The sequence below is a fragment of the Schistocerca cancellata genome, chromosome 9 (genome assembly GCF_023864275.1).
Source record: "Schistocerca cancellata isolate TAMUIC-IGC-003103 chromosome 9, iqSchCanc2.1, whole genome shotgun sequence".
NCBI lineage: Eukaryota > Metazoa > Arthropoda > Insecta > Orthoptera > Acrididae > Schistocerca > Schistocerca cancellata.
In genome coordinates, this window is record NC_064634.1 from 214,714,855 (window position 1) to 214,726,167 (window position 11,313).

Sequence of the window (11,313 nt, forward strand, 5' to 3'; positions counted from 1 at the left end):
GCTCACGCCCCAACATCGTGCAGCCCGCCTCCAGTGGTGTCGCGACAGGCGTGAATGGAGGGACGAATGGAGACGTGTCGTCTTCAGCGATGAGAGTCGCTTCTGCCTTGGTGCCAATGATGGTCGTATGCGTGTTTGGCGCCGTGCAGGTGAGCGCCACAATCAGGACTGCATACGACCGAGGCACACAGGGCCAACACCCGGCATCAAGGGAACTTGCTGTTCCAACAGGACAATGCACGTCCGCATGTATCCCGTGCCACCCAACGTGCTCTAGAAGGTGTAAGTCAACTACCCTGGCCAGCAAGATCTCCGGATCTGTCCCCCATTGAGCATGTTTGGGACTGGATGAAGCGTCGTCTCACGCGGTCTGCACGTCCAGCACGAACGCTGGTCCAACTGAGGCGCCAGGTGGAAATGGCATGGCAAGCCGTTCCACAGGACTACATCCAGCATCTCTACGATCGTCTCCATGGCAGAATAGCAGCCTGCATTGCTGCGAAAGGTGGATATACACTGTACTAGTGCCGACATTGTGCATGCTCTGTTGCGTGTGTCTATGTGCCTGTGGTTCTGTCAGTGTGATCATGTGATGTATCTGACCCCAAGAATGTGTCAATAAAGTTTCCCCTTCCTGGGACAATGAATTCACGGTGTTCTTATTTCAATTTCCAGGAGTGTAGATGTCACAAGAGAAGACTCGATTTACACTGGTGTCAGGAGCGCTATAGGGAACTCGCGTTACCACCCAATTCACCAGATTTGAATTCAATAGAGCACTTCTCGGGCGTTATCCGACACCTCTCCTTACTGGCAAATCACCAGCCCGCAGTTTGAGGAAGGTCTGTAACTTGTGCACAGAAATATTTTGCTCATACCTCCGTAGACCCACGAAGGACATTTCGACTCCGCAGCACATACGATAGGTTCTGTATTGCGTCCCAAAGGTGAAACAACACATTATTAAGCAACTACTTACTTTGCCTCATTAGTCAAATTGTATTCACTCTTTACCATACTGAACCCGGTATTAGCTCGGAGTCTCATAAAATGCCGAAAGGTTCTAAGTGAAAGAACTGAACCTTAGGGTGGGACTGGGGGACCAATCACCTTTAAATGTTCACAATATTTATTAAAGTCAATCAACAGGTAGTAATTGTCATAAACTTCAGATCAGAACATTTGTACATAAAAGCCACTTCTTAGCTTTGGTTAGCAAGGCAAGAATAACAACTTTTCAGCTGAGAAAGATAATAGCTTTTAATATTTAAAAAAAAATGGAATACACTGAACGCCTAAAGGGCCAAGTAAGTTCACTTACAGTTTGAAAATCTTGCCCCAATATACTCATTTAAAAGAAAGAGTAACCTTACACACGTTGAATAACTATTTTTCATTAACAAATAGTGAAGAAATAACATTTATAATAATAAACTCCCATTTATGCATGAAGGCTATCAGTTGGCTTTAGTTACTAACAGATGTATAACAAGTTTTCAGTTGAGACAGGTAATACCTTTTTGTAGAAAACAGAAAACACTGCAAGCCCAAAGCGCTATCGTAAGTTCACTTATACTTTTAAAACCTTGCCCAAATATATTCATTTAAAAGAAAGACCACCCATACATATGAACTACTGGACACGGAATAATCTACATCAGGCATTTCTCTTTCAAATAGTTCCCAGCTCATGGCATCTGCCAAGTGCGCACATGAACGTTCTGCAAAGCGGCCAACATGGGCCGTTCGGGGGCCGTTCGGGCCCGATTTATTGGCCCAACCGAGGTCGCAGAGTACAGTAGGTGCGTCCGACTTTACTTCCCGGATTCTCCTGCCCGCCAAACGGTTAATACGGACGGCTGTTATTGGGTGCACCTGGGTCTTAATTGAACGTTCAGTTCCGTCGGTTTCTAGAACAAGCGAGAACCCGAAGATGTAGCCCAGACCCACCACCTAGGCACAGATGTATAACAAATTGTCAACAATTGTAGTCCAAAAAATTGCGTGTGCTGACGCAGTAACAACACGCTGCCACCAAATGTCTCAAACAGCGCTATGTTACTAAAACCAAAATCAACTCAACTTTAAATAAAAAGGCATAGCAGCAGTGTCGCAAAAGTTCGACTGCTAAATTTAGCTTAAAAGTAATAATTAAACACACTCAGGGCTGAAATATTTTAAGTAACCGATTTAGCTCACTTTCACACGTGATACTCCCCAAAACACACCAAATCATATTTTATCCTTATCCTAATTTAGCCCTTGGTGGATGCCGACATTCAAACCTCCGCACAAGTGTCTCACGGAGTTAGCGTACTTTGGTATATCATACAGTTCAAATCCACCAGATTGTCTGGAACAAACTTAACACTCAGTTGTAAAACATTGTACACAAAAAGCCGTCGCGCGGGATGGACTGTGCGGCTTGTCCCAGAGGAGGTTCGAGTCCTCCCTCGGGCATGGGTGTGTGTGTTTGGCCTTAGGATAATTTAGGTTAAGTAGTGTGTAAGCTTAGGAACTGATGACCATAGCAGTTAAGTCCCATAAGATTTCACACACATTTGAACACAAAAAGCCCCACGGCTTGGATGGTAAGGTAGAATGCCGACGCTACTGGACACCAAGCAACAAGAGTTCAATCAAAGTGGTGCAACAAACTGCGTAGGGTCCGACCACTATATGGATTGCTAACAGAGTTTCATAACTCAGCACTCGCAAATAGTTTGCCTCAGATGAGGTACACTTACCGTACGGAAGGCAGAAAGAGCATGCCCAGTGAAAAATATAACTACGATGATGTCACCTTATGAGGCCAGAGAAATAATCGTCCAACAGCATCAGATAAGTAGGTCGCCTCTACAGTCTCCCAATAAGATGTAATGGGTTAACGGCCATCAACCGCTTGGCTGCGCAGACCAGAAACTGACGATCCTTTTCAGAACTACTCTTCACCGGCTGGATTACCTCCCCTCCTGGAGCAATAGCATTGTTTTCTCTCCACCTCCCAACTAAACTTCATCACGCTCGCCTGCCGATCCTCTCACACCGCGCCACCAAGCGACCGACTCACAGGTGCCGAAAGGTTAGCGCCTCTGAATAAATACTGGTAGCCGCAAAGCCGGCGTGGCTCACATAAATTTATTGTCTTTTGGGAGCTTGGAATCTCGGTTAACACTGACAAACGCCTCTTTCCGCAGAAGTAATTTTCACTTTATGGGCGGCTGCGCATTACTTTTCTCACTTAGAATCATAAATTTGTATCACCCCCGTGTAATTACTGAAACTTAACTGTTTCTGCAAGGAAACACCGCTACGTTTTGTGCAGGAGGAAACACCGCTTTGAGAAGACTTCTCCGTTATAGACGTGATGTAATGTATGGCGCGGTCTCCAGAATGACGTAGCAGGCAGTAAATTTTCCTAAAACCCACATCGTATCTTCCACCTGCAGTAAACAACTCATTGGTATTCACATTAGTTTCCTGCTGTTTTTCTTACTATCACAAGTGTTTAAGTAGCATATTACTTTGCGAATCTTCGTTTTCTGAACGTGCTTGGAAAGGCAATGAGTACCCTGAGCCTTGTTTTTTTGCATAAAAGTAGCAGGAAACTAAGGATATAATACCTGGAAATTACAGTACCCTACACAACTGAAAAATTGCACTATAGAGATAAAAATTTAGCATCGTGTCGCTGTGGGTCTCTTTAGAGGTGGACCGGAATTGGACATGGACTGGAAATGAAAACACAAATTCGACCACAGTCACTATAAATCGATTTGTTGCTGGATTTTTGTACACCAGGTCTCTTGTTCTGTACTTACGCTGCCTGCTAGTGAGATATTGTGCTATGTGAATTAACGTACCAATACAGATAATGATAAAGCACTTACCTTCAATTTAGGAATTTTGTAATAAAATGGGTCTGTGCTGCAACCTTGGTCCTCCACAATGCAGACATTGGCTCGTACGACTGCAACACCGACTCAACGCCGCTCCCCCATTCACCCGCTCGCTAGTTAATACCTTTTCCCTTTACATAACGGGATATAGCATTTGTAAGAGACATTTAAGCTCTAACAGTATTGTGATGTATCTTCTGATAATATATCTTGTTTGATTATAAGTCATAATCGGACACCCACTTCAACTGATATCTTCGCTTTCCTTCATAAACAGTGTTCAGGACTGAACTATCGTGATGTCAAGACGATTAAAGTGCAGTTGTAGTTTGCGTGATAAAGTTTACAAACTTTTAGAGCTACTATCACATCTTCGACGCGAGATGGCTCTGAGCACTATGGGACTCAACTGCTGTGGTCATAAGTCCCCTAGAACTTAGAACTACTTAAACCTAACTAACCTAAGGACAGCACACAACACCCAGCCATCACGAGGCAGAGAAAATCCCTGACCCCGCCGGGAATCGAACCCGTGAACCCGGGCGTGGGAAGCGAGAAAGCTACCGCACGACCACGAGATGCGGGCGACGCGAGATGTTAGTATTTTTATGGGGTAGTATACATAGACGGATCTAAGCAGTGGGCTCTCTTGGCAGGTCCTCAAAGAACTTCACTGATTTTAACTGTGAGTTGTATGGAATCTTGAGGTCGCCAGAGAATTGGAGATGTATTCGTTTTAAGAAATTCCCCGCTTGATCCGCCTTCCTAAGGGCCGTTAAATCTATTCAACGGATGCTCTCTGAAGACAAATAGGTTCGAAGAATGTCCAGGACTGACTTTTCCTCGTGCAGACACTGAGAAATGAGGTGTTATTCGGCAGAATAATGTGGTACAAGGGAATTCAAGGAAAAGGATCAGAGAACGTGGACGCCAAGGGTGCGTGTATTCTGAATCACATGCCTCAATGTTCGGTCCCTGTATACTTTACATCGTCACGGTTTCGGTGGGTAGAAGACCACGGTAGGTAAAACCAAGTTTCTGGCAGATCTGTATCTCGTTCCCCGGTCAGTGACGACACATAAAGCCTTACAATTTTGCATTTAAATTTTGTGATAATGGGGATCCACACCCTCTAGATATTTCATAAACATAAACATGGTTCGTAATATGCCGCAATGCGATTTTGCTTTGATAGCGCGATTAGTTAATTTATGATACATAAAGTTCTTCTCTTTCGCATTCGGACGGGGCACGGTCTAGTGACACAAATCACAGTAGGCCACATTTTAGGTTTATTTCATTTCAAGCCAAGAGAGTAGAAGAAAGGAAGGAAGATTAGAATGTAAAGTTCCGCCGACAGTGTGATTACTTGAGACGAAGCCCTGGCTCGGATTAGGAATTCATGGGAATGAAACGGGAGTGCCCTTTTCAAAGACGCCATCTGCCATTTGCGTGGAGCGATTTAGGGAAATCACAGAAAACAACAGTGTGGACGATCAGACTGTGACTTGACCCGTCGTTCTCCTGAATGCGACTCTAGCGTGCTAAACACAGCACCATCTCGGTCGCTAATAGAATACGGGTTACGTACTGTATTAGAGGACCTGTCTGTTTTAGCAGAGTATGCGTTGAATACAGTAAGTCTTTTAAGAATATCTTACACGCCTCAACTGTTCCACAAAGTAGTTAAGGCCATTACATTTAATAAGATATCAGGATGTCTGGTTCATGTCGCTTTTACTCAGCTTCTTTTCAAGTTTGTAAGTGGTCACACTGTCACACACTCCAGCGTCAGTCTTTATTCCATAATTCATTAGGATTATAACATCACATTTTAATATTCATGAAGCTGGCAAATTTACATTGTTTGAAATTGATTTGACTGGATTGATGAGTGGGAGTGAAAGTTGGAAATATTGAATGCAATTTTAAGTGAAATTAAGGTGAAGTTTTAGATTTGACAGAACTCGTTCAGGACTGCTTCAGCAGGGGCTTTAACTACGTCATTGCTGAGCGCCCTCATCGAGTCTGTCCACTTCCCCCACCCCCCGCACACACACACACACACACACACACACACACACACACACACTGTGCTGAAGAGGATAATTGCCAAAATCTACCCAAAATGTGTGAGGCAGCATTTGAACTGTTCTCATAGGTCTGTAGACGGCTAGACTGATGGACAGTCATAACCTTCTATGAGCTCATGTGCTTTAATAAAAACTGTAGTGGAACAGACGAATGATAGGAAAGGGTGGCCCTAGGAAACATGAGGCATGGGTGTTGCATTTCACAATATATATTACAAAGCGGATAATCTGTGAAATTAAATAATGGTGTATATTAGCCCTAATTTATTGAGATGCCTGCCATCACTTATGTCAAAAGGATTTACTCACAGGATTTGCTCCAGATTGAGAAATAGAGGTAGAATTCGGAAGTTGTCAATTGCTAGGTATGTAATAGTTCTAAGATAACACTTAAATGACCTGGCAAGAATCGTGTAGGTTAGGCGAATGCGAATGATAGGCGTCTTAAAAATATGGAATGACAGTCAGAGGGTGGGCACACAGTGATTTTCTGACTGCCCCAAAAGAACGGAAAACATTACAGGCAGGCAGCATCACTGATCGGATGAACTATCAGTCACCGAAGAAAAGTATATGATTTGCGGAACCTGTTTCACCCTAACAACGCGCCTACAGATGATCGATGAGTCTCCTACCATGCCCATCTAAGCTGCAGTTTCTCACCATATTCTGCTCACTGACGAGGAGAAAGCTGCGTATGCCATGATCTGCTGATCACCGCAACATAACAAACACTGACAGCAGAAACGTCCCTTCTCTGCATACGCGGGTGACGTGTTCTTCACAACTTCTGAGGATCAAAAGCCTCTCTGAAGATTTGCAGATGAAATGATCTACTGAGAATTCCTAGACAAACGGTTTCACACTGAAAAAAGTGTCTCTCCTTTCTATTAAACCTGCCCGCGAGCCAACTAAAAGTCTCTTCAAAAAGTTACCCAATGATGTTGCTAATAAAGTAACGAACTCCACCACTGGGAAAAGTTTTACAATGTTAGCCAATCATCTGACTTCCATGAACGCAGTTCTTAAGCCGTTCTTTGTTGTGCTCCCAATCTGCTGTTTTTCACTTCATCTAATCTGCTTGTTTTCTCGTCCAAATTTCTCAGAAATTAGCGTCCAGACTTCCTCTTCTTTGCTATATTTTTAAAATAAGCCTCTGAGGGGCCCCTGTACATTATTTTAGACGAAAAGGTGTTCATCTCACATGCAGCGGTGCTGGAATATTGATACATCTCTTTTACAAAGCCAGAAGAGAATGCTAAAACAAAATGCAGCACCATTGCTTCCCAACAGACACTGACATCTGTATCCGCGATTGACTTCCCTCTCCACAGCATTCTAGGAAGGCAACCCACAGGCGAAAAACAAAGCTCTTGAAATATGTTTTGGCCAGATGACACAGCCTGTAAAAACCAAAAGTCTGCATAAGCCACAGTGCTTTTGAAACGTATGTTAATTGATTAAAAAACTAAAAACCCTCATCGATTGCGAAAAAAGCACAAATAGTTAACCCAGGTTTCGACGTAGATAACTACACCTTCTTCAGAACAATAAAACCCACAAGTGCCTAAGAAGATCTTTGTCAATGATTAAAAGAACACCGTAGCTATACATTTATAAACGAAAAAGAAATTGTATAGCTATGGTGTTCTTTTAAGCATTGACAAAGGTCTTCTTAGGCACTTGTGGGTTTTATTGTTCTGAAGAAGGTGTAGTTATCTACGCCGAAACCTGGGTTAACACTAGGTGCTTTTTTCGCAGTCGAGGCGGGTTTTTAGTTTTTTAATATATTAACCAACGATTGCTGACGCGCTGCGATGTTGAAGGTTCGTATTTTAATTGGATGGCACAGTATGTGTAAACCATGATTCCGCACGAGTCCCAGGTGCTCGTCACGGTACATTATACGACTTCTTTCGAAAGAAGCAGAGAGCATTATAAGATAAACTGGCAGAAGACAACGGGCAGGTGCCTTAGTACTGCCGGCGAATGGACACTTCTCCATATCCCATCGCTTTCATCACTGAGAGTCAAGCCAAATCTCTTAGAGGATGTTAACTGTATCCTGAGTCACAGTCGTGTTACCCTCTTTCTGCCCTGGCCCATCAAATATCACTTGCATAACTGCCACCAGAGACGAACAGCAGATGACTTAATCCTTGATACCACAGACGTTATTTATTACCAGGGTTAAACATTTGACTGACGACAGAACCCCGCTTCTGATGAATGTAAATCAGTTATAAATGAAATAAGAGACATGCCAATGCAGCAATGGATTGACACGTATCACAGATAGCAGATTAACTTCGCTTTGACTACAACGTAGGAAAAATTTTGGTATCGCTAATAATTATTATTTCTGCTATTCGTCATCACTTAAGTTCTGTGGTTTCTCATTTATATGCTGTGCTCGTTATATGGTTCATTCTACTCAACAGATCCTGTAATTGGACCTCACTCTTCCATAGTTGTGTGATGTCCAGCAAATTTTATTAATTATTACTTTTCATCCCTAATTTTAATCGGAGTCAAGAATCTATGTTTTATTTTCGTCTTTGATTGTTTGACGTACAAGGTGAACTGTAGAAATACTGCAACTTTGCCTTATGACCTTTTTAATCCAGCCACACGTTTCCTATCGTCCATTCTTTACGTTTTGGTACTTACTGGATATTAGAGGTACAAGTGCAGATACTAAGGACAGTGTACTGGACAATATTACGTCAGCATTCACTTCGTTTACAACTAATAATCGTAGCTATTAAGAGTAGTATGTTCTAAGGTTCGTTATTACCTTCAAGTACATATGGCAAGAGCAAGTCGTCAAAGCTAATTTTCTTCTGGGCAGCAGGTTAGAAGTTGAAGAGTGGACGCAAAACAGCCAGTCTATACTGACTGTCGAAGCTCACTTCGTGGTGCAATTACGACCGCGCAGAAAACATCAGGTAGTAAATTATGTGACCTGTTTGTAGGAAGACAGATGCAGAGAATAAAAAAACTACCACAATGATGTGGGTACATATTATAGTACCAATGATCACAGTATCTGCATTTATACTCCTAACATCCTCTATGGAGTATTACTAGTCTTTCCCAATGCCCTATACCCATTTCCCAATTTTTGAAAGATATGGCACAAATTCACGTTGTCAGATACTTTTTATAGGCTGACAAATCAGCTTATGCTTATTATTATGAGACTTTGAAACATGTCACTTATTTTAGTTCCACAAATGCTATGAAGTTGTCATGCTTCTGTTATCATATTCAGAGACAGAATTAACTATGTGGTTCGTTTCCCTTTTCAAACTAATAATCAACTAACAGATAAAAATGGTTCAAATGGCTCTAAGCAATATGGGACTTAATATCTGAGATCATTACTACCCTAGACTTAGAACTACTTAAACTTAACTAACCTAAGGACATTACAAACATCCACGCCCGAGGCGGGATTCGAACCCGCGAACGTAGCAGCAGAGCGGTTCCGGACTGAAGCGCCTATAACCGCTCGGCCACAACGGCCGGCCAACTAACATAGCCACAATGTTATTTTCCAGGATTCTGTATACTATTCTTGTCATAAACTTCTACGCATGTGCTTTTAAGTTGACTGTGCAATAAACCTTGATCTTGTCTGCCCCATCTATTTACAGGATTTTTGGACATTTTCCTGATTGTCTCCTGACTGGTATGTGATGTTTTAGCGTGAAAGAACTCATAGATGGGTTGTAGACGTTGACAGACGAGTGGGAAGACAACTCGGCAAGAAAAGTTTGGGTTGTAGTTTTCATTTGTGCTGAGTTGAGAAGTTTGTAATTTCAAGGATGTGTTGCAAGGATAACTTTGTGGTCTTGGAATTTAAGATGTCATGAATTTGGTTACGAATTGACTTGAAGTGTTAGGATACGGAGGGAAAGCTGTATAAGCTGATAGAGAAGTAGGGTTCTCAAGGACGGCGGAGACTACACTGTTGGGACTCAAATTTATAGAACATGTAGGAGAGACGAAGGTGTTCCCGATGTTTGTGGAGGAGGAAGATATCAGTCAGATACGGAAACAAGGCGGAGTTCTTGTCGTTGCAGGATCTTGAGGGAGTAATAAAACTTGGAGCATAAGTTCAGGCTACATTGGCACAGGTAAAGACTTAATGATGACTGTTTTCATTTGTGTATTATGGTCTGTGATCTAATTCCCATGAGAATACTTCTCATCAAGAAAAAAATACTTGGCTATGTTACAGTCCACATATAAAAAGAAGTCACATAGTCTACACACTCTTGTGTAAGTTCACACGAGGTAATAAAGGACAGTATTTGTTGAAAGAAAAGAAAGAACATAGCTGTCTCTGCAAGACTTAATAATTATTTAGTCAGACAGATTAAGAAATGAACTTCAGTATACTGGAACTGCAGGCTATAAAAGGTTTGAAACACTTTATCTAGCAAATGTGACAGTAATTATAAGATTAAACAGACAAATGGCAACAATAGTTTTGTAAAGTTTTTCAAGCCATTGCTAACCAGTCCCTTCTGCATACTGCAGTTGGAGAACAATATTAAATTTTTTTTTAATATATGAGGATACATTTTCTAACGGGAGTAACGTCGTTCTACCAGTGCACGCATATATACAAAATTACAAGTGCCATGGATTAGCATAATAGACATGAATGGCATTATATTCAAGGGGGAAGTGACTTGCTTTATTTTTAAAATAGCATTTTACGCAATAATTAGTCACATGAGTTTGAAAAGAGTATAAAAAAGCCACACACGAGGGAAGCTATCACAAAATATTAAATAGATTTTGAAACTTTCCACACAAGCATATTTCGATGAAGTTTCGCCACCATCAAAGGGTGCAGTCTACTTTCTCAATGGAAAGTACTGTTGTCGACGCAGTTGTCTTCAGTAAAGCTGATCTTTTGGTAAGGTTTCTCATCTTCATTTTCCTTGGCTTCCGCGTTGTCTGGGTTTTATAAAACTAAATTCGTAAAAATGCAACGTATCCATTTCAAACCTTGTTTATCTGAAAGCAAACTATAGATAAATTGAGTTGTATCACCAAGGCGAATAACTTTTCTTCACAGTACACATACAAATAGAGGAAAATATTTAGGGCTCGAATAGAAACAGGCAGATGAGAAGGAATACACAAAAATACCTCAGCAAACGTTCAAAATGCTGCCATATTCACAATAACCTTAATAAAAAAGGTTCATTGCCTTTTGTATGCTCCACGCACGTGTTTAATTTCCTGCGGAGTCAAGATAATCGTAGTGAAGATAATGCCTCAGGGAAGACCAACCCTCCTCA